Source organism: Pleurodeles waltl, chromosome 4_1 (genome assembly GCF_031143425.1).
Source record: "Pleurodeles waltl isolate 20211129_DDA chromosome 4_1, aPleWal1.hap1.20221129, whole genome shotgun sequence".
In the NCBI taxonomy this organism is placed as follows: Eukaryota; Metazoa; Chordata; class Amphibia; order Caudata; family Salamandridae; genus Pleurodeles; species Pleurodeles waltl.
The window spans coordinates 689,997,888-690,022,591 of NC_090442.1; positions in this window are offsets into that span (position 1 = coordinate 689,997,888).

Sequence of the window (24,704 nt, forward strand, 5' to 3'; positions counted from 1 at the left end):
ATTTTTCAAGTCCTCTGTTTGCTGTTTCAGAAGCGAAATTTCCGTAGACATGACATCTATCTTTGTAACCGCATCCTGTACATTACTTATCCTTTGCTCAGCTTCTGAGACCCTGGATTCCACATTAGACCATTTTCTTCATTCCTTTGAAGACTAGCATTAGTTTCTATCACAAAGGGCTTCAAGTGTTTTATTTCATCCATGAGATTTTCAAGGGTCGGAGGCAAAGGAGATTTCGTTGGAGAAAAGGGATCTTTCTTATGTCGTTTAGAAGTGTTATTATATTCTTTCCTTGCAGAGGACATAGCTCCAGGTAGTGTTGCATCCTTTGGAGAGTAAGATGAGGAACTCTCCACATGCAATAAATATTGAAGAAGGTACATTCAAAACTGGTAAGTAAGAGAAGAATTATCCAGTTGTAGCAAAATAATCAAAAATGCACTCCATACAATAAATCTTCTGACAGGCAAAATTATAAATGACACAGACAACTCCTGAGGCTGCAGATGCTGACCATATCTCAGTGGTTTAGTACATGCAGTAGTCATGAACAAAACAACCAAAGATGATTTAAGAACTTGTCTGGATAAGAGTAACTCATTGAGAAAAGGAGCCTCAAATAATGCAAGCATCATACAGCAAGCAAAGCAAGCAGAGTTGTTTGTTTAAATTCAAAATGTTGGCTGCAACACCTGTAGCTGAGGAGAAGCCATATGAGCAAAATAAACAGCAGAACAGGCTCCAAAATTAGTTCAAGGATGGAATACCTGTTGCCCTCGGAGACCTATCTCTTTGCCTCGACAGTTCAGCATCTGCAGTGACCATATGCTGCCAAGCTAATCATAAAATCTCCGTGACGACGCGGAGGCTCTGAAAACTGCAGCCATCTTTTGGGTGTCTTGGCCACACCCCCACCATGATTCATTCTTGTTTTCAGTTTTTGACTTCAGGATAACATCCTGACTCCCATCTATGGGGCTAGAGGCCCTTATGATTATGGTAAGATAGGAATTTCGCACTCTACCATGATGTAAAGGGTTAAGTGAATTGCTTGACTCACCTTTTCTGAACATTTTGGACAAGGGAGAAGGGCTGTTTCAACTTTTATTCACTATTGGGACATTTTGAGACATATCTAAAAGCTGATCATGTAACACAATTCATTTCGTATACCTTCCATTTATAGGTTGTCACCGAACAGGCTTTGTGTGGTCAGCGATTATGTTTTAATAAATTTGACTATCCCTCATCCTCCCTGTTCTTCTACACAGACAATTATTAGGATTAGGGCCAGCAGTAGAGATCTTAGATTTATTGTTTGTCTTGCTAAAAGCTGAAAACCTGTAATGGGCAGGTATGAGGCTGAAACATATTCACATGTTCGGTATGTGTTAAATAATATGATTCACAGACATCCCGCCACCTGCTTTTTAACCTTATCATATGCCCTTGCTAATAAACATAACTGTGTAGCCATTAAATGATTTTAAAATACCACTTTTCTCAAAATGTAGGGATTCCCAACATAACAATTTGCAAAATAGCCTGTCTCCCTTTATATAAAGTCCAGCACATCTTTACTTTGCAGTCTGCAGTTCGAGATGATAGACAGAACCCCATGATGAAGCATTCCACTAGTGATCGGTGAAGGTTCTTTTATATACAATAAAAGGTATCCCTGAAGAAGGTCTCAATAACAACCTGTCCCAATATTTATAAAGAAACTTTCTGTTCTGCTGTACTTTTTTTGATTAGTATGCTTAGGGAGCATGTACAGCGATTGACCGTTTAAATTGTGCTTTACTGATTTTAAGTTTATTATATTTGCAACCTGAGATCAACTCACTTTCCTGACCATTTATTACTTTCTCTCACATCTCCTCCGATTCACGTCTTAATTCAGTACGTTTTATTTTCCTTTGACTTTCATGGTAAAGTGTCTCCATTTTTCTCATATTTTTATGTCTAGCAGCATATGCAAGAATTATCTTTCACAGTAGTGTTTCAGACTTTAGATCTTGACAATGGCTGAAAGAGGCAACGATTTGCATTCTGATTCTGTTCTGATTTAGATCTGCATGGAAGGTCACGACATGAAATGATTTGATGTTATGTAAACAAATGCATGGGTGAACAAAGCTCTGAAAATACATTGCATTGAAAGCATCCTAATCAAATATTCACTGTCAATTCAGGAATCTGAAATGGCTGTCAGAAAGTGGAGGCAAGAGGAAGGCAGACATAAAAAGACTGTACAAAATCACCATGTTTTTTTCATATGTTTGCCCAACTGAAATTGAATGGGTAGCTTTGTATTTACATTCAAAGGCATGTTTGCATTTCCAACTTTATAAACTAAGCAAAAGTTAATCATTGTATGTTGTAAACTTGAAGGTATGCTATGACAGACAGGGGTCTGAATATGCCAAATTTCCCACTGCTCTGCAAACTATCAACGTTGCTTCTTGGCTCTGATTTCTTCAATGTCATTAATTTCATATTTTTAATAAGTACATACAGCATAGACGAATGTGTTGAGTCATTTGATTTGCGTCATGTACCTACGCACTTGGGTCTATCAAGAACGCTCATACAGGAGTGGCAATAGATAACCATAAATTACGCGGCCTTCATTGGGTACACAACTTTGCACAATGTCAGGAGCACCTTCTAAAATAACAATTCATTCGCTATTATCCATTGTCATGCATGAGAACTCGAGTAAAAAATGATAGCACAATTTTTGTACAAAAAGTCACTAGGATATTACTGACATCTGTCAGGTTTCCTACTTGAAGGACCGAGGAGAACAATGTGCATTGTTCGAAGCACATAGCGGCCAACAATTAAAAAACAATTAGCTGGATTTTTGCAATTAAAACAGATCTGTCATGGTGTGTTTATGTGGCTGTAGCGGGAGGTGCAGCGTGATTGCCAAATCCTCTACTCATTCCTCAAGTCTTTCTCTAGTCCTGAGACTCATTAAACTTTCTGATGAGTCGTACCACAAACATGGGTTTTTTGGAGCAAACCCATGCATGAGTGGAATGCAAGCAGAGATGGGGAGTTCAAAGAGTATCCCCACAGGTCTACTCTTGGCCATCCTTCTGTACTATGCTTCTGACTGAAAGCTTCCGCGTCCACCATTCGGAACATTGTGACATTTACCGAAATGAGCTATTTTCCTTTATCTTGATGCATATCCTTCAGCTAGACTAAATATATTGTAATTATCAATGGTTCATGTTTTTTTCATTAAATATGGTACAATCTTATTTCAGTTTCTGGTCATAGAGTTTAAATCAAAATTCATCACAATTTTGCTTTTAAAAAGAGTAGCGGAGTATCAGTGAGGAATGCTCTTCAAATTGCCACTTTCAGGAATTTTGTTATTCAGAGACTGCTTTGAAGCTTTTCATTATGTGGTGACAGAGCCCTACAGATTAACTTTGTTTGTGTATGCAAATAATATATTTCAGCATGTCTTATGGATACCGTTTGGTAAACTTATCGAGAAGCTCATGCAGAACTAGACATTTTCACGAAATAATTACAGTTATCACATTTCTTTGGGATGTATTCACGTGTGTCGGAAACGATCGCAAACCTCTGGTGAACTAGTATGAGAAAAGACATACATAAAAAATCCGTACAGGCAGTGAGAGGGAAAAAGCAAGGTCATTACCTGAAATATTTGGGGGGCTGGGGAGGTGGGGCATATGTAATAGAAAACGATGGAAAGGAAAGGCCCAATGACCTTCATCACCGTGGGTCCACATTTTCTTACGCATTATGAGGGTAAACCGAACCTGAAATAGGTAATTCAAGGAGTTCTTCGGATAATATAATTTGATTTATTGAATGCCTTGGCTTGGTACTGCAGAAGAGGTTACCTGACAGTCTGATGCCTCTGAAGGGCCAACGGGCCTTGGCCACACTGAATAAAGTCAATGCTGACTCGGTCTTTCATTATTCTTTGTCTGATCAAATTAGTATGATTGTTTTCGGCACGAATCACATCTGTCATTGAAATCGTTAACATATGTTGTGAAGTAAATACAAGATCAATAGTTATTAAGCTTGAGCACGTCTTACAACCAAATAATGGCCACATCTACTGTTAGAAATGGGGTCTTTGGTTGGCAGTCATGTTACCCCCTGTCCAAGCAAGGACCCTCAGTCTAGTCAGGGCAAAGGAGAGACACACCCGGTTAACCCCTGCTCAACCCCTTGGTAGCTTGGCACAAGCAGAAAATGCTTAACCCAGAGACAATGTGTAAAATATTTGTACCAACACACACAGTAATCCAGTGAAAACAATACAAAATGACTCATCACTAGTTTAGAAAAATAGCCAATATTTATCTGAACAAAATAAGACCAAAACAACACAAATCCAACATACACAAGTCAAGTTAGGAAATTTAGAAGATTAAACTTCAATATAGCATATGGGGCCACATGTACAACAGTGTCAATGACACTGTTTGCGATTCCCAATGGAGTTGCAAATGACCTATCTCATGAATATTCATGAGGCAGGTTGCAATTTGCGACCCCATTGGGAATGGCTGCCGTCACACGGATGGTGAGGTGCTGGAGACAGCAGACCACCATGTCTGTGACTGCTTTTAAATAAGCATTTTTTTTTATTTTAATGAAGCCCATTTTCCTTAAAGGAAAACGAGATGCATTTCAAAATCAAAAATGAAAAGTTTTCTCTTTTTTTCACTTTTTCATATTTTTCAGAGCAGACAGTGGTCTGTGGGACCACTGCCTGCTCTGAAAAAATATTTTTGCTGCCATTAACAAAGGCGACGGGGTCCCATAGGGAACCCTTCCCGTTTGCGAATGGGTTAGCACCATTTTGAAACTGGTGCTAACTGCGATTGTTTTGCAACCGCATTCGCAGTCACAAAGCAATCATATACCATCTGGATTCGGTGTTAGGAAGGGACGCCCTTGTCACACCCCTTCCTAATACCGAATCACAAAACCCAAACTGCGATTTGGTAACAAGTTACTGAATCGCAGTTTGTGCTTTGAACATCCCAAATAACATTTTTCAAGTCGCAAACAGCCCGATTAGCCATTTGCGACTTGAAAAAATGCTTTGTACATCTGGCCCTAGGTAACACAAATGCTTCCAATTGATGATATCACAACGTCGTGACGGAGTCGTTCCCAACAATCCGACGCCAATGGCGCCGGTTGCGGAGTCACACGGGCCCCCCTGGTCCAGTACCTTGTGAAAAGGAGGAAACAAGCCAGTGCACGGAGTCAGGGATCGCGACTTCGCTGGATCCGAGGCAGCATCAGTTCCAGTGCTGCAGAGCAAAGGAGCAGAGGCATCATGAAGAAGCATCAGACCCTTGCTGCGGAGTGGTGGAGGTGAGGCGGCGTCAGTGCGAAACGTTGGATCTGCGCACTTCCGGTGGAGTCGATCTCCGACAGTCACAATGTGGTGCGGTGACTTCCATGGAGTTGCAGACTTCAGCAAGGCTGCAGTGACATTTGACCTGCATGGTCGTCGCACTCCAACGAGGAGCACAGCTTTGGTTGCAGGTGGAGTTACAGGATTCGGCAGCAGCGCCAGTCCGGAGTCGTATGAAGTCAATTTCCTTGGATCTTCTTGATTTTCCACCAGCTTCTTCTTTCAAGGACCCAGGGACCAAATTGGGCACAGGGCGGGCAGGAGTCTCAGTGGAGAGTTCAGGTGCTGGCAAAGAAAGTCTTTGATGGACCTGAGACTTCAGAACATGGGGAAAGCCCAGTCCAAGCCCTTGGAGATTCTTCTCAAGCAGGAACATACCACAAAGTCCAGTCCCCTTTCACAGGCAGAAGCAGCAGGTGCAGGATGGCCAACAAAGCACAGTCAGTGGCCACAACTCTTCAGCTCTTCTTCTTGGCAAAGGTTCCTCTGGGTTCCAGAAGCAAATCTTGAAGAAATCTATAGTTTGGGGTTATGGGTCCACTACTTATACCCCTTTCTGCCTTGGTGTCCTGGCTAATGAGATCCCAGTGAGACAGGCAAAACACACTGACAAATAGCATTTTAACTATGAGCGCTGGGGTCCTGGCTAGCAGGATCCCAGTGAGACAGTAAAAACACACTGACACACACTCACAAGCAAGCCAAAAGTGGGGGTAACCATGCTAGAAAGGGGCTACTTTCTCACAACTGTCCAGAGGAGATTCACAAACAGCCCAACTGTCAGTCTGACCCAGGCTGGGAATCCACAACAGGCAGAGTCACAGAATGGTTTAAGCAAGATGCTGCCTACTTTCTAAAGGTGGCATTTTCAAACTAACAATCTAAAAACCAATTTCACTAAAATATGTATTTTTAAATTGTGAGTTCAGAGACCACAAACCCCATATTTCTATCTGCTCTCCAATGGAAACTGCACTTTAAGAATATTTAAAGGCAGCCCCCATATTAAACTATGAGAGAGCTAGGTCTTGCAACAGTGAAAAATGAATTTGACAGTATTTCACTGTTAGAACATGTAAAACACATCAGTACATGTCCTACATTTTACATACACTGCACCCTGCCCATTGGGCTACCTAGGGCCTACCTTGGGGGTGCCTTACATGTAGAAAAAGGGAAGGTTTAGGCTTGGCAAGTGGGTACACTTGCCAAGTCGAATTGGCAGTTTAAGAACTGCACACATGGACACTGCAGTGGGAGGTCTGAGCCATTTTTACAGAGCTACTCATGTGGATGAAACAATCTGTGCTTTAGGCCCACCAGTAGCATTTGATTTACAGGCCCTAGGCACCTTGAGTGCACTTTACTAGAGACTTACTAGTAAATCAAATATGCCAATTATGGAAAAGCCAATTACTCATACAATTTCACATAGGGAGCACATGCATTTTAGCACTGGTCAGCAGTGGGAAAGTGCCCAGAGTAACAAAAAGAGCAATAATCTAGCACACAGCAACAACATGTGAAGCAGAGACAAAACGTTAGGGGATACCAAGCCAAGGATGCCAGGTCTAACAGCTATTATTTAGGTATTGTGTCAGTGAGTGTGGTGGAGTATTGTAAAAAGGTGTAGCTTGGAAGAGCAACACAGTGTGAAATAGTGGAGCAGTGGTAAAAGTAGCCTGATGGGACAGTATTGTGGTATGTGTGGAATATTACATTGGAGACGCACTATGATAAAAAGAGATGCAGGCCTTGCTGCTAAAAACAAGAAATCTTCATGTTCACAGATATGCCTTGCCATCTGTGAATGGGCTGAAACCTGATAAGGGAGCCTTGTAGCTTTCTGCACAGGCTGTTTTCTAGGGTGACTGAGTGGCACAAAATGAAACAAGTATATCAAAGGAAACACAAGTCATACTCTTACACATAGAACCAATATAAGTTGTCTCCTTTTGCTGTGTTTGGATTCTTGAATTCAGGTCTTGCAAAACAAGGGAAAAATTATGTATCTTTCAGTCCCATAAAGACTAACTCATAGTCCAAATAATCAAGGTTGATTTTCTCTGCTTCTTCTCGTCACCAAATCAGTTAAGGGGCCGGTGTGTGCAGTAATCACCCCATACTACAATTTCTCATAAATCCCACCTAAATGTTTTGATTAAGGGCGAGAACATTTTTCAAAAACCCTACCTTGGCTTTAATGTGTTTAGGGTGTCCTCGGCCTTTCATGTGGCAGAAGCACTCCCTCTTCACTAGTGTGAATTATCACTTATTCACTGAGTACCTTAGCTGGAATTTGGTGCAGGAAGTCCAGTGGGGTGGAATGTCCTTTTGTGGCCAGTATCATTGCAACAAATTCTGGATATTCTGAGGTGTTTCCTTGGAATGGGGATAACACCATGGATCTGGAAATACCAGGCCCCTTACCATGCATTTTCCCCATTCCTGGGAGAAAACTGCTGACAATTTTCACCTGCTATGAACAAGTGGAAAGTGTTAGTGTACAACCACTTGGATTGGGATCTGGTGATTCAGTGCAGGCTTCTGTCTGACCAAGGAGTGCATTGTCTTCATCCCCCATGCTGATGCATGTATCTTGCAAGTGCTGGGTTTCTGTTATGGCCAGCTGTCCCTGCAGCATAAAAGTGAGGTCTGAGAACAAATAATTCTTTGCCTGGAAAGACTTGTAAGTGCAGGGGGTGGGGACCTCCACAGACATTTATCTCTCTAAGTGAAAATCTTCCACTCATAATCAGTGCCTCTGAGACCACAATACTACTGAAAAATTGACTGATCCTTTCAATAACCTCAGTCATGTTCTGAATGTCTGGTAAGAGCACCAAGCGTAAAGTCCATGAAATTATCAAAGGGTCCCTTTGTCTTAGAATTTAGTGCTTGTCAGAAGAGTGTTGTTCGCATACTGAAAATATCCATGTCTTGAGCATTCCTTTTGGTAGAGAACATGACTAGAAATTCTTTTGGGACCCAAGGAGTTACAATAAATCCCAGTTATGGCATTCTTCAGCAATATTAGGACAGTTGCCCCTCATATGAGAAATTCACCTTCCCACACATTCATTCTCACGAAAAAGTCTCTAGCTTATACCTTTGTAGATCATCCTAGAGGCACCTGATGCTTTTTTCTGGAAAAACAGGGATATCATTTTGACTCTTTTTATATGTCTCAAATTGCTACTACTATGTATTTAGAGATGCATGAAGCAAAAAAACAAACATTGGTATCCATCTTCTACTCCCACCCTTTTATTCACTCACCCATGCACTTAATAATTGTTTTTGTTCTGTGGCATTTCCTTTTATTTATAAAAAGGGCTCACGAATGTTGGCCTGTCCCTCTAAATTATTCCCAAAGTATAACCCATGGATTGATGCTAGTGTGGGTTCAACACACACCAATCACTGCAATCCTGGTTGTTAGGGGTTATCCACTGTGCGCCACTCTCCACCTGTGCCATCAGGACATATACAGAAACACAATCTACAGTTAAAATAAAATAATGCAGCAACATTGGGGCCTATTACCATGTTCCACAGTCACAGTTAGTGGAGTTCTTGGCGGACGATAGTTGCTGTGGGTTAGCAATGTCGACGTCTTGCATACAAATTAATGCTTTACATGCTGGGCATTTTATAAACTGCCCTCTTATGCTCTTACAAGTTTTGGCAAGGCAAATATTATCCCTTCAGCCCACCAAGCTTCTTCTTCTTCAAGCCAAATGTCAATTTTCTTACTTCTCCTAGCCAATCCCCCATTGGTAATCACTACCTAGAAATAGCTCCATAGATTCCATGAAAAATAAGTCAGACATGCTACGAAGAGTAACTCACACATCCAGATCCTTATGGTAAAAACATATGAGAATATATTTGCCTCACAGAAGCCTTCATCATTTTGGTCTGAATACTATCTTTCGTAAACACATCCCATGCATATAAATTCTTCACTGACTGTTACCCACAAAAGTTGACGGATTTGTGATTGTTTAAAATGATGATCTCACCGTCAAACCCGTCCCTGTTTCTAGAAAAGTCATCATCTTCATAGCCTTTCCAGCTAACTTACTGGATTACACTTCCTATATTATCTTATTCTTAACTCAACCACAATCCTTCTACTTGGTGAGTTTTGCATTTAGATACGATATGGTACAGAAGGAATAAATGCATTGATCAGTCCAAACCAGATGAAAAATACCTCAATTGGTCAAACAAAAAGAGGTGCCTCAAAATTTCAGACCATGATGAGATTCACTTATACGTAAGATACAGAGGCCGGCTATGAATTACTCAAGCTTCAAACTCCTGTGGTGTACATCAACCTGCAAGTTTGAGATGTGACTGCAAATTACTTTGAAGCACTTTTCTCCACGTGGATGTGTTAAGGCAACCGAGAACTACAAAGGCCAATTACCTCAGTAGATTCTCTCTAATACAAGGCATTGAGGAAACTTCAAATTGTGATGAGAAAACTTAGTAAGTTCCACGTAAAGGTAAAATGTAGAGATGAATATGAATTGCTTTAACCTCTAAACTATAGCCACGTACATACATATATAAGTTTTGGAGGGAAATGATAATTACTCAGAAAAGATTACAAGGTAAAATAATGTAAGATATACCTCTCTGAAATATACTCAGGGTTGATAGCAACTCCTGTTTCACCAAATGAAATCCCTTTCAGATTCATCCAGATGTAAGATTAAGGTTGCTCTGAAGTAGTCAGGGCTCAAATCAAAGTCAAAGATTTAGAGATGGCTGCAAATTACTTAATCCTCAAAGCACTTTTCAGGTCTGTGAAAATGAGAGATAGAGAGGAGGCTGATGGAAGCCAAATTTTATACCACAGGTGGGTCACCAAAATGTTAAGATGCAGAAGCAGTCGAAAATTACTCATTCCTCAATACGACACTCAAGTTACTCATTTGTTAGATAGTAGAGGCAGCTGAGAATTACTGAAACATCACATCCTCCTCTCAAGTTTACCAGAGTGCTGGATGTTGAAATGTATAATTTCAATGTAATGTACACAATTTCCATAGTTAATACCTTTGCTATCTAATTGTTGTAGGTCATAAGTAGAAGGTGTCATGACTAGCAGGTGAACTCAGATGAACACCCCAAACATCCATTCTAGTATAAGCCAAGAGGAAAACACAAATGTTTATGGCTCTATACCTGTGCAGAAGAGAAGGAGCAGGGAGAATATAGGAGACACAGACAGCTGCATGGACTTCAGATACACCAAAGGATTCATAGGCAATGCCCCCACCCTCGAAGGGAGTTCTCAGCCCTCTGGTAAGCAAGGATATTGGAGCAACCAGAGAATACAATGAGTGTGATAAAACAGATATATGAGGTATGTAATATGAACCCAAAAGGTAAAGTAAATACGGTGGTTAGTATGTACAATCTGCACTTTGTAGTACAATTACTACAAAATGCTACTCACAAACCTCCATGCAGAGACCTCCATCTGGGCCTCTCCTGTCTTCAATGCGGAGCTGTCCACCCTAATTGCAGAGTTCCCCATACATATAACCCTAAATTTTAGTATTTTAGTAGCAAATGTGGGAAGGAGATGGATTAACTGGACAATGAGAAATAGTTATTGCTAAATGGAAGGGGTTTAGGGAACACTATGTAGGTGCTTAGGAATGAACAGACAGGCACCCACAAAACAGTGAGTGCCTTGCTATTCACATACTGCGCTTTTAAAACTATAAAAGCCAAAAGGTGCCAAAACAGCCATAAATGGTCTCTTTCTCAGACCTGGAGTAAGTTCAGCATCACACACGACTAACCACTGGAACTGAAACCCCACTGGAAATAATTCTAAGATAAACCATTTTTTTACCCTACTCTGCCCTGTAAAGGCAATCCATGGGTGCTGCGTGGCTGTTCCCACACAACTCCCAGGGATTTTGATGCATTCCCAGATTTAGCAGAACTGGTAAACCTGCAAATGTGCCACAATAATACACCTTCCCAGACAAAGCGCGAGTTGAAGAAATAACTTTTTTTCCCTTGTTACTTCCTCTTTCTATGTATGCTGCATTCTGCAGCACACATTGATAGAGGAACATGCTTCAAGTAATTGTTTTCATACAGGAAGATGCCCTTCCTGCACAAAAACAATCACACCATGGTTTAAGGGTGCTAGCATTGGCTATAGGTTGCCAAAAGGGCACCAGCCCAGGAGAAAACGCAGGAAGGCACAGTATTTACTGAAATAGATTGTATTCCTGTCCTTTCCCTGCCACACAGTGCAGTGCAGCAAGGCAATTTGCTGCACTGCATGACAATCTTGTAAATATGCCCCTTACTGTCTTTATTACATGAAGGAAATCTCTTCCAATCACTTTATGACAGGGCTAAGCTGAGGCACACCTACCCTGGAACAGTAAGTGTCATAAAGTACTGCTGGGAAAAATACACCAAGAGATCAGGAGGGGACACCCCATTCTCCCCTTACCTTCCACTGTGAGAAATTACAGGATTGTTGGCAATCGCAGGACATCACCCTGTGCAGCTGTTGACACAGATGGGCAATGGCACCTTGGGAAACATCTACAGTGATGGTAAACTACTCCCCTTTGAAGAGTTGGTAGACAATTTTGGCTTACACAGAGGGCAGTTTCTGACCTTCAAAGCAATATTTGGAGTTTTTCAGGTGAGGCATAAGGGGTGGTGATATGGGAAACCTCTGCACTCATAAGCTCTGAACGTATTATTGACACGTTGGATACAACAAAATGTGGTGACATGTATGCACCATGCCCTGACCACCACTTCTTTATTGTCTCTAAAACCCTTGAAAGTGAAGTGGGAGCAAACAACATTAATGGACATATCAGACAAGGAGTTGGGGAAAATACTGTAATATACTAGGAACCCATGTTTCAAAAACACACACCTCAGTTTCTTGTACTGTACTTACTTGTCCCCAGCAGGTCTCAGTAACATGTATTTGGGCAGCCATCTGAATGTCCCAGATAATGGACTGAGATGGTGGATTTTATCAACATGCTAGGGGGCTGCCCGCACATTGTTCCTTACTGGACCACTATCCTTACTTTGCTGACTGTGTTGACAGGCAGACTGCTGCCCAATACAACACCTGAATACTCCTTCAGGTACTTTTTGAAGCCAAAGATGGCTAAGCTGACCTCCAAGTTCATAGACCCAGCAATGCTCCTTAGCCATGGACCAATTTCTGTGCACTAGAAAGAACCAGTGCTCCCATCGATAACACATTGCCTAAAAGACTTAATTAATTAGCGCATGGCAGAAATATAGGTGATGACGCATGCATATCAGCAGACAAAATGGGGATCCACCATCACAAGGTGGAATACACTACCCCTGGCGCTGCAGGCCAAATTGAATGAAACACCCCCATGATCACTGAGCTCACTTAACATACACAACCTTATTGCTGATAAATAGCAATGTATACATTTCCCCCTTACATTTCGGCATTGAGGATTGGCATGTTGGCATCATTTATCAAAGACGGTATAGGGAGTTCTATTCAAAACAGATGTTGCTTGGAACACCAATGAGGGCAATACATGAGAAGAGAACAAGTGATACAAGGAGGGCATGGAGGGTTGGATTATGTGTGTGCAAGGGTTGCATTGAAACTGTTTCAAAACGTGTTTGATAAGATACAAATATAATGCATTTTTGGGATAGAACAGCTCCATAACAATGTAAGATCAGAGTCCATATGTACATCTGGAATATCAGCAACTTGATTGATGACAATGGGCCTCATTACGACTTTGGCGATCTGACTGTAAGATCGCTGCGGTGGTGGCCGTCGAAGGATCGCCATGTAGGCGGTAATCTGACCACCATATTAAGAGTTACACTGTGAAGTCTGCCAAAAAACAGCCACATGTCTGAAACCATCAGGACACTGGAGGACGGAAAGAAGGCAGTCCCACCACCAGCACTGCCAGGCCGACAAAAATCCTCACATCATATTACGATCCAAAAATCATGATAGTGGTTCTTCCAGGGCAGAAAACCATTGACTGTGCGAACCATGGTGGTCTGTACTCACATCACACTGAACACTACACCACATTGGATAGTTTGAAAACCCCACACCTGACACACACATGCACACACCCGACACACTACACTATAAAACACAACTCTGCACAACCCACAATCGTTTGCAAACAGAAAGCCACTCACAGCCACAGAGGAGGAATAAATATCACAGATTTTCTATTTCAATCTTGGACTCCCATACGCATTTCACTATGCAAATATCACACACCAGCACAACATACACAACACACAGTTTACCTTCACACACAAAACACAACTGTCTCCCACTCACATTACAGCACCGACACCTCATCACTTACTTTTGTGCAATATATATAGAGATTTTTTAAACCCTACCTCACCGTCTTTACCACTACCAACATGTCGCCACAAAAACACCTACGTTCCACTGATGATGAGTTGAGGGTGATGGTGGACATAATTGCCAGTGTAGAGCCACACTTGTTCAGACCAATGGTCCATCAAACATCAGTAGCCAGGAAAGCGGAGTTATGGCAAAGAATAGTCAACAGGGTCAATTCTGTAGGCAGCTATCCGCACACAAGGGACAACATCAGGAAGAGGTGGAACAACCATCATGGGGAAGGTACATTCCATGGCCGCCACCAGCTGATGGTCCACAAAACTGGTGGTGGGCCCCCACCTCCTCCCCCTACTTCTTTCACATCTTGGGAGGAGAAGGTCTTGAACATCCTGCATCCTGAGGGTCTGAAAGGAATACCTGGGGAAGTGGAGTCTGGTAAGTCCCCACAACATTCATGTCACCCAATTGTTTTGTCCTACATGCTCACTCACCACCTTACTCCACCACAAATACCAAACTACCCACCACCCCTCTGTCCAAATGTCCCAATACCCCTCTCTGGCATGCCACATGCCCACTAAACTCACCTGGCTCCACTGCCCTTGGAAATAGCATGCATGTGAAGTACTGGGAACTGATGCCATTACAACTCCCAGAAGGCAATATTCCACCATTAAGAAAAAACAGTGCACCAAATGTGAGATGTCATGCATGTGAAACTAACAACCTATGTAAAACCTCATAAATGCTCCACTGTGAAGCAGTTTATGGCAATGACAGCAATGCAATGGCCACTCCCACCATCATTATAATCAAAACACAGCTACAGCTGAAAGCCCCATCAAACTGCCCTTAGCAAGAAATGCAAAATAGGGATTTGACTCACCTGGGAGGCGATGGGGGCTGGGAGGGAAATAGATGCCAAAGTGGATGCACATGCAGCATATCACGATAGAGGTCATTATAATTGCTTACTCCCATACTGTGTCCCAACTCTGACACTATTGTGCATTGTGCAGCTTTTTGTACCATGTATGATGCCAGACAATTCACTAGCCAACAAAGAATAACAACCCATGTCAATAGTCAGACAATATAAGAGGGTATCATCAGTCCAATAACTACCAACATAGTTTAACATCTTTGAGCATAGAGTCTTATGTTGCACTAAGTAAGATTGGGCAGCAGCTGTCATTGTCATTTCTGGGGATCATGTTAAGGCACTGTGTGCATCTCACACAACTTGACTAATCACTTGTATCAGTTACAGAAACTCTGTGTTCCACTTCTCCCACAGGTAACCTTGCCATTGACACCATGGAGAGGATACCAGAGACTGCCACTACCTCTCTGGATGAAGGCCAAAGTGAAGACAACACCCCTGGATGTGTGAGCACTGAGGACGAAGCTAGCCCATCAGGGACATCTGGTCAGTCAACAACTGTTAGCCTCACCCTGCTCACATCAACCCCCTCCAGCCCTGTTGAAATCACATCACAGGTAACCATTCAACCCAAACCTGTGTCCCAAGCACTGTTACTCCCATTGTGTGCCCCTCAGTATAGGCATCAGAGTCTCCTCTTGTCACCCCTGACAATGACGGTCCTGCCACCAGTGAGACTGGGCACACTGTTCCAGGGGCACAGGCATGTGGATTTAGGGTGCGGGATAGGGATGGTGATGGCCAGAGGATGGGTGCTCAAAGGGACAATACTGACCAGGAAGCCATCTCCCAAGTCTTGTGAGCCTGCCAACATTCCCAAGGCATGATGGGCCAGGTAGTCACCATGATGGGGGAAATCCAAGAGCTGATGAGGGACAACCACCAGGAAGTCATGCAGCAGTGGCAGGCACAAAATGCCATCCTGGCTTCCATTGCTGGGTGCTGAGAGACATCAACACCACCCTGAGTAGCTCTGCAGCACAACATCAGGCCTCATCCACTAGTAATGACCTTTCTGGCCCTTCAATATGTGCGCTGCTAGTTGAATGGAGGCCCTGCCAGGGGAAGGACATGCCTCAGACAACTCACTCCCTGTAGCAGAGGATGGACCCCCCGCAAACGTGGACATCCACCCAGACATCCTGGAGGAGCAGATGCCAAGACCAAGCCCACTGCCAAGGAGGTGAACCTCTCCTGAATGCTCTGTACTAAAACAAGCTAAAATCACATTAAAATATAACTAAAATCTAATTAAAACTTGTTAAAAAGAGTTAAAACATACAAAGAGACATAGGTGATCATTTTGACATTGGCGGTAAAAATACTGTCACCTCACTACCATCCGTCTGCCTTATTATGATCACTGCCAGACTTCTGCCACAAGAAGGGCAGAAGTCCAACAGTGATCATGCTGGTAGACAGTGGTAAACTGGCACTGCTACCACCTGCACTACCATGGCAGTAGAACGCCACCAGCTGTATTATGACAATTCCTGTGGCCTGGTGGTGTTCTGCTGGCAGGGCGCTGCTGGCGGCAGTGGTGTCCCTTCCCATACCTTGCTGTACGACCTCCTCACCAGACAAGGTAAGTCAGGCATCCGACAGGGGAGGGGGGTGGGAGGTTTGGGGTGTTGTGTGTGTGTTTCTGAGTGTGTCAGTGTGTGTGTGAATGTGTCTGTGTGTGTTGTGTAGTTTGCGTGTTTATATGCATGTGAGTGAATGCATTTAAGAATGGTGAAGTGAGTGCGTGTCTGCATGTCAGTGTGATTGTATAAGAATGTGTGTCAGTATATCTGTAAGTATGCATGTATGAATGTGTACATGCAGTGTGTGTATGAATGCATGTATGGCAGTGTTAGTGAATGGGTGTATGTGTGGTGCATGTGAGTGTCTGTGTGCGTGTATGTGGGGCGGGGTGTGGGGTGAGGGGCACTATGACTGGTGGGGGTGATATGTGCATGTTTGGCTGTGGGGTCAGTTGTGTGGTGTGTGCGTGTCTACGGTGTGTGTGTATAGGGTATGTTTGTGGATCAGAGGGGGTGGAGGGTGTTTATGGATCAGAGTGTGTGTGTGTGTGTGTTGATCGGTGGGGGTGGGAGAAGTTTGGATGGAGGGAGGTGGGGGTGTCAGGTGAGTGTTGGGCGGTGGGGGGGTCCGCCTACCAGTGACAGAGAAGGAATTCTCTGTCACCGGTAGGGCCTACTGCTATGGTTTTCATGGCATTATGGTGGTAGGCAGGCTCATAATGCCACTGGTGGTACTGTGCCATCTGCCGGGCTGGAGATTGACAACTCCGGCCCGGCAGCTAATACCACCATGGCGGTATGAGTGGAGAAGTGAGGGGTTGGCTGCAGCCAACCCACCATTCTCATAATGTGGTGGTATGTACCGCCAGCCTGTTGGCAGTACTACCCCCACATGAACACTCACCGCAGGGGTCATAATGACCCGCATAATGTCGAACATGACAAACACAGCAGGCCAAAGTTAAAGGCAATATTGCCAAACTTTAGTATAGGCCAATGGTCATATTCATTTAACAGTAGTCATGATCTTGAATGACGTCTTCGAAGCCATCAAAGGGAAAGGCATCCAAGAAAGAAACCACATCATCAGATGTTAGATCGATGGCAGGACTGGCAGACAGATCCACGTAGCAGTAGTGCACAGCAGTCTCTGATGCAGGATCTCTCGCAATAGCAGCACCATTCAAAGTGCCCAAGGGAGCCAGACAGTCCACCACAGTGGCCTTGTGAATCAGCCAAAGTCTCAAGGGGCACGAACGTGAAAGAATCCTCATCAGGATCATCAGCAGTTCCTTGTCCACAGGAGGCACATGCATGACACACTGAAGGTAAATACTCAAAGCGGCACCAGGTGCAGTGAAAGACCAGTTCACACACCAAATTACTGGTCGGAATGACAACGACCAATCATGCTCCAATTCTTCCAGCAACGGAGCACTACAAAACTGAACCATGTGATCACAACACAGTTGGGGCGGTGGTAATAGCTCCATTACTCCGCTTAGCCAGGTAGGCACAACCACTGCGTATCAGGAACAACAGCAGTAGCATCCCGCCAATCAATGCCAAAGTCGTAGTAAAGCCGCCAAACACACCGGAAAAGAGTGAATGGATGGCTGAAGAAATGACTCCAAAGACAGCCTGGAAGATGGACACAAATCCAGACACAACAGCCGTAAAGAAATGGACAATCCTCGTAGTGCTCGAAGTGTTGAAAATTCTGGACACAAGCTCTCCAAAGTGCTTGGGGAAGATGGTATTTAGTAGGGATTGTATCTATGCTGATGATCTTTCAACCTGGAGAGCAAACGTCTCTCTAGCTGATGTCAATGCAACTTGTTTCTGGAACAGTAGTGCCTTTAGTCTGTTCAGCTTGTCATCATTTACATTAGTAGTATCTATGTGAGGCCACATTTCTGCTACTCTTGTCTCCTGTATGGAGGGGGTAATAAAACATATCCGCAACACGTTACAACCTTACAGACTGAAATTGCGTAGGCAATTCCTGGTCGCATACTGCAACAACTTTAGTCTTTTAGCATAACATAACTTCAATTCAAAGTACATGAAATACCAGACGAATCAAAAGGACCGGAGTACCCCTCAGAAAACAGGCCAAGTTTGCGACCTCTGCATTGCAAAGGCCATGAAGGGACACCTGTTTGCAAATCATTGAATGACTAACAGTAGTCTCACATTCACTTCCGCTAAGAAAGACCTCTGTGTCGCTGTTCAGACATTTATATTCAAAGGGCATCTCCTACTCTTCATTAATATAGCTATCGTCTAACCGCTCGTATCTGCTAACGGCAAGATTTATAATGCCATGAAAGAGCCATACTGTTGAAGGACTCTCTGCAACTGTGAAAGGCAACTTTTCTAGCACGAGGGAAACAGTCACAAAACCAATTCATAGAAAAAATGCAAGCAATGTCAAGAATAACCACAGATAGTCCCATGGATAACTTAAATAGTTATTTTTAAGCCATATGTGCAGCTTACGTGTCTTTGAAACAGTTTCAACATCAGTTGCAGAAGAAGTTGAAGAAAAGTCATCAATGTCGATGAAATAACCACAAGCAGTTTTTACAAACACAGGGGCTGGTGTATTACTAGTAGATGAATCTACTTCTTCTGGAGGCTCCTAGTAGACAATGTTGTCAGATTCTTTTGTGTTGGAATAGAAGACACCCACATCTTGGGCAGGCAATGTAATTGAAGTGATAACACGAATAAGCAAGAGCTCATGTTCTGCCCTCCCCATGCCCGAGGGGGCATTTGTAGCATCACTGGACATGCTTGTGGGTCAGAAGTGTTGTTGTTGTTTCTTATTTAAGGGGGTATGTCTGGTAGGGTAGTGAGAGGAGACTGGGAACTACCCAAGGGACTTCAGGTTCTACTGTGCAGGATTGACCACATGGTGAAATTTGATGTTGTCAATCGAATTAATATTTTTACTTTGAAACCAGACAGCGGTGGTAGGGTGACAGTTTTCGTACCTTGTATTTCCAGGACTTGGACCGGTGCTCTGTAGGATGGACTAAACTCCTTCTTCACAGCGATCTTCTTGCAAACCAGATCCCCCACTTTAGGAATCCAGCCTATAGAAGTTGTTGGAAAATCCCTTATTCCTAAAGTGGCAGCATTATCGGATGATTTATCATCACAAAATTGCTGAAGCTCCTGTAAGACAGTGAGACGTTAATTTAAGTCAAAAGATGTATCTGCTGCCACCAAACCAGGGCCATCTAGGTCTGGGACATATATAGGTATCCCAAAGAGAACCTCACAAGGAGTGCATCCTCCCAAGGACCTTCTTTGCAGATTATTCAGTACTCTTTGGACCCCATATAGGTGATGAAGTCAGCTGCGGCCAGAACCTAATACTCTAGCTGCTTTAGATCATGATTCCTCCTCTCAACAACCGAATTTCCCTCGGGATGGTAGGATGAGGAGTAATGGAGTTCAACACCCATTGTCACCATAGTGTCCCTGAATCCATTAGAGGTAAAGGCAGGGCCCTGGTCCAAATGAAATGCTGCAACCACATATGTACCAATAAAGATCAGCACGTCTTTTGTCGTCCTTTACAGTTTGAGCGTCAGCCGACAGCTGAAGCCATACCCACAGGAATCTAGAGCAAGAATCTACAGTGACTAAGATGTATTTGTGTGCACCATAAGGTTTAAGAGACCACAATGGTCCTGGAACGCACTTTGTAGTGACCATTTGGACACTAAGAGGGATGTCTGCAGAGGGCATTTGATGTTTGAGCCCTTTATCTGTTGGCAAATGTCACAACAGAGGACATATTGCTTGGTCTATTTGTAGACACCTATCCACCAGAAGCGTTTCTGTAAGAGTGTTATTGTGGCCGCAATACCAGCTTGTGCTGAAACTACACCCTCATGTGCTGCATTTATTAGATCTAATCTCTGGTCTTGGTTGGGGATCACTTGATCTCCAACTTCAGGAAGTATTGCATAAGCAACATTCTGTGCACTGATGTGGTAAGAGTATTTTGTAAGGTATACTTTTGGGAGAGGGTTGCCTTCAGCCGAAGCTTTCATGGTAGCCAATATCTCAGTAGCCAATCTCGTCGAGGAATGAGTCACTTCAGCCACAGAAGCCGTAGCTACTGCAGATGTGGCTGCTTCATCAGCCAAATTATTGCCATTAACATGTACTCCTGCACATTGGTGGCCCAATGTATGCACTTCATGGACACAAGGTAGTTTGTCCTTGAGATCAGCCACCCTCCTCCACAGAGTTCTATGTTTTATGGTGTTCCCTTTGGAATTTCTAAACCTGTTTAATCACCACTGATTAAGATAATCAGTGTAGGACTCGACGCAGTAGTATGAGTCACAGACAATCAAAGTGAGTAGTCCTGGCTCTGTATGTTCTAATGCTAGAATAAGGGCTTTGAGTTCAGCCAATTGAGCTGTGCAGTCCCCAAGAGTCTTCGTGAAGGTATTGTGAGGGTGGAATACTCTATCCTTCAACACACCGCTCATGGCTGCACAAGCGGCTGAGTATTGATGTTTGGTACCTACAGCTGGTTGAGCTGAACCATCATTGTAAATGACAGTATGGTGTCTGGCAAGTGGCAAATCTCTAGAGGTGGGCGGTACTCCTGTTCATATTGAAGAAATTGTTGTGCCTAAAGTTTTGGATCAAAGATGTAATCAACATCGGTGGCAGTCAGGGAGGTTGCCCACTGAATCCAGCGTGGATGTAATGCTTTAGCATTAGGAGCGCTTGCTTTGGCCTCCAAGGCTGTCACCAGGGTAACAACAAAAATGTGTTTCCCTTGAACAACTGGCCTCTCCTTAATGATAGCCATCTGTACAGCAGTCAGAATTTTTTCCGTGGGTGCAAAACGTTGTTCTGCATTTGAGTATAGGTCTGATTTGTAAGCTATGGGCACTGTGTACCCCTTGTTAAAGGTGACATAGGTGAACCCAATGGGACCAGCAATTTTTCTGATGACCAAATTTGTTTTGTTGTCATGGGTATATAAGTATTTTGCTTATAGCGTATCCTGTTGCAATCCTCTAAGGATGCATGTGTGTTCTAGTGTCGAGTGTCTGCTAGAAATATCAGGGCGTATTAAGTCATAAAGTGGCTTGAAATGTTGTGCATATTCAGGAATGTAAGTTCTGCCAAAGTTAAAGAAACTAAGTAAAGACTGTAGTTTCTTGATTGTATTTGGTGGCTGGAGTTGAGCATATTTTTCTAGAAAGTGCGGGCCAGGTTCTTGCCCTCATTTTATAGCTCATATCCCTGGAACAGTACGCTGAGAAATGCAATTAAATTTATAGCCAAGGGCGGAAAATCCTAGAATGATCTGATCAACCCTGGCAAGATGAATGTTGAGGTTATCATCTGTGAGATAGATGTCATCCACGTAGGACAATGTCTTGGGATCCATATCATGCAATATTGATGTTAGATGGTCTGAGAACCCTGTGCTGTTCCTGTAGCCTTTGGGCAAACAGCAGGTGTTTTTGTTAGCCAAATGAGAATGCACTCAGGTCCTGACTATTGTGTACAAAATTTTGGCAGAAAAAAACGTTGGAGATATCCAAAGTTGTTTTGCATTTTTTACATACCATGTTGTTAATAAGTGCTGTACTGTGTGAGTTTTGTATTGCGTATGTGCGAGTATTACTGTTTAAGTGTCTGTAATCTAAGACTATTCTGTATGAATGGTCAGGTTTTGCAATGGGGAATAATGGGTTATTCATTGCAGAGACACAGGGCTCAATTACTCCCTGGTACTCAAGGTGAGGATCTCCCTCACTGGAGCTTTGGCATCATGTTTAGCAGAATATTGTGGCTGAGTCTGGGGTGTAGACCTGATGGGCATTACATGACAAGGAGAATCCTCGATCCAATCTCTATGATTGCGGTATAATGCAGGTACCTGAACCAAAGCACAATTGACAGTGTAGGCTTGTTTTTATCTCCTCTGGAACAAGATCAGAGAAAGAAGGCAGAATGACATCTTCCCCACGTGGGAGCTTATGAACGTGCTCAGCTAGCCAATCCCTTTTTGGCAAATAGGATATCACAGCTAAGTTCATCCCAGAATATCACACCAATGGTGGGATCCCTCAATTTGAATATTTAAATCGTAAACCCTATTGGGTAGGAGAACTCATCCGCACCATTGACTACAATCAAGTTGCTAGTTGCTGTTGCATCCAGATGATCTTTCAAACTCTGATGACATATCGTGACCTCTGCGAGCTGTCCAGCAGTGTCACTGCCCACCTCTTGTTCTTCAGCAATGTTCTCAACTTCACTGGCATTTTTAATTGACAGTGTAGTCACGTTTTTCTTTTTAAAGTGAGGCTTTTGTTATGGGGACCTATCTTCTTTTTTGTCTGAAAACTGCGGTGAGTCTTTGATCTGTTTCATGTAGTTAGGACATCACTCTGACCGACCCGCTCTCTTGCTACATCTAGCCAGTGCGTCCTGAAAGGAACGAGAGGGACGGGAATCAGTATATCTGTCAGGAGATTTTATATGTTCTTTTTTTCTGAGATTAAGGCCCTCATTATGAGTCTGGCGGTCCAGGGACTCACGGTGGAAGGCAAACCGCCACGGTTGTCTCGTTCCTCCTGCCATATTATGAACATGGTGGAGCTGCCATGGTCGAAAGGCCGCCACCGCCAGCCAGCAGCCAGGCGGGCCCACCATTTGTAATCCTCCAGGGTGGGGCTGCATGCACCACCACCCTGGGGATTGTGAGTCCCCTTCTGCCAGCCTTTTCATGGCATTTTACACCACCAGGGAAAGGCTACTGGAATGGGTGATTCGGGGGGCCCCCATGCACAGCCCTGTCACACATCCCACTTTCCGAATTACGGGCAGTGGAATGCGTGACGAGTACCGCCACATTGCCGCCGGCTCCACTAGGAGCCGGCTTCGATGTAAAGGTCCAGTTCACCACAGGGCCGGCGGGCAGAAATGCTGTTTCCGCCCGCTTGCCCTGCGGTGAATGCATAATAGGGCCGGCGGGGTCATGACTGCACTGGAGGTCTTCCGGCGGGATGAATTGGGCGGGCAGCTTGTGCCTCCCACCGAACTCATAATGTGGGCCTATATCTCCTGTCAGATCTCTCTGGGTGATCTGCTCTCTGACTCGACTGTCTTTAATTTGCTTTTGTCTATCCTAGCGTGTTTTAGCATCCTCCTGTGCATGTTAAGTAACAGAGGCAGGTTTAAGGGGGGGTACTTTGTATTTCAGGCTTTTTCGGGTTCGCTCCCAAACTATCGTGTCCTATTCTAGTATAGGTGTTGGAAATCATTTTCGGTAGCTTTTTGTCCTGGTCCAAATGTGGAATCTCTCGGAGCCTCTGGCGTATAGCCAGAGCTACCGCTTTCCCTTTAATGTTACTGAGGAGACTGCATAAAAGTGATGCATTAATTTCATCCCCAGGTCAAGGGCTGGTGCAGCCGGTGCTTATTCTGAATTTGTTTGAACATTTCCGGTAAATTAGCAAGTGTCGGAGTACCATGTGTGGTAGTATAAATTGCATTGAAGATTGTACCCCATGTGGCCTAGTCTTCCACTGAGGGAACCATCCAGAAGGACAGGCACATTGTGAGAATTCTATGTTTTTCCTGTGGTCCCGTTTGGGGAAGCACAACTGCCAGCTGATTTGTTTTCTGGGCTATCCAGAGTGGGATTTATTCTCGTCCTGTGGGCACTTACTCATGATAGAATGTACTGTTTGTGAATTAATGCCAGTAGTAGCCAATTGGTACCTAGCAGGTCCTGGTGGTACTGAATGCACTGGTGTAGTGTTCAGAGTTCGCATTACGAACTGAACAAGTCGTCTATATAGTGTTACTAGCTCTAGGTATAGATTGCGCAGATCGGCTGCCTGCCTGTTTTGTATACATGGGTGAGGTGTTTATGTGGCAAACATAGGTCACGTTGGTCCTTCATTACCTAAGAGACCTAATCTCACAGGTTTTATTACATGTGGTAGGGCTTCATTAAACCAGTTCTGATGTTCTTAATAAGTAATCGGGATTTCAAGATACTGGTTTGCTTGGTACCGTTGTGGTATGTTTGCAGTTCTGTATTTTGGAATGCGAATGATCTTTGGTCTTCCTCAGGAAAGGTGACCCAAGAGTAGAATGTGTCCATTTGGAAAGTTTCACTAGCTTCTAATATGAATGTGACATCCCCACCCTCGTCTGTTAAGCCATGCGCTATTAGGTGTCGTGTTAATGCTTGTCTAGCATTCTCAGAAATGTCTATGGCGTTAGCCATATTGTGTGATGGATAAAGGGATGGAACGCAAACTGGGGAGAAAAATTCAGTTTAATAGTTCAAGCTCGAACAACCTACAGCCTGGTTAGGTACTCCCT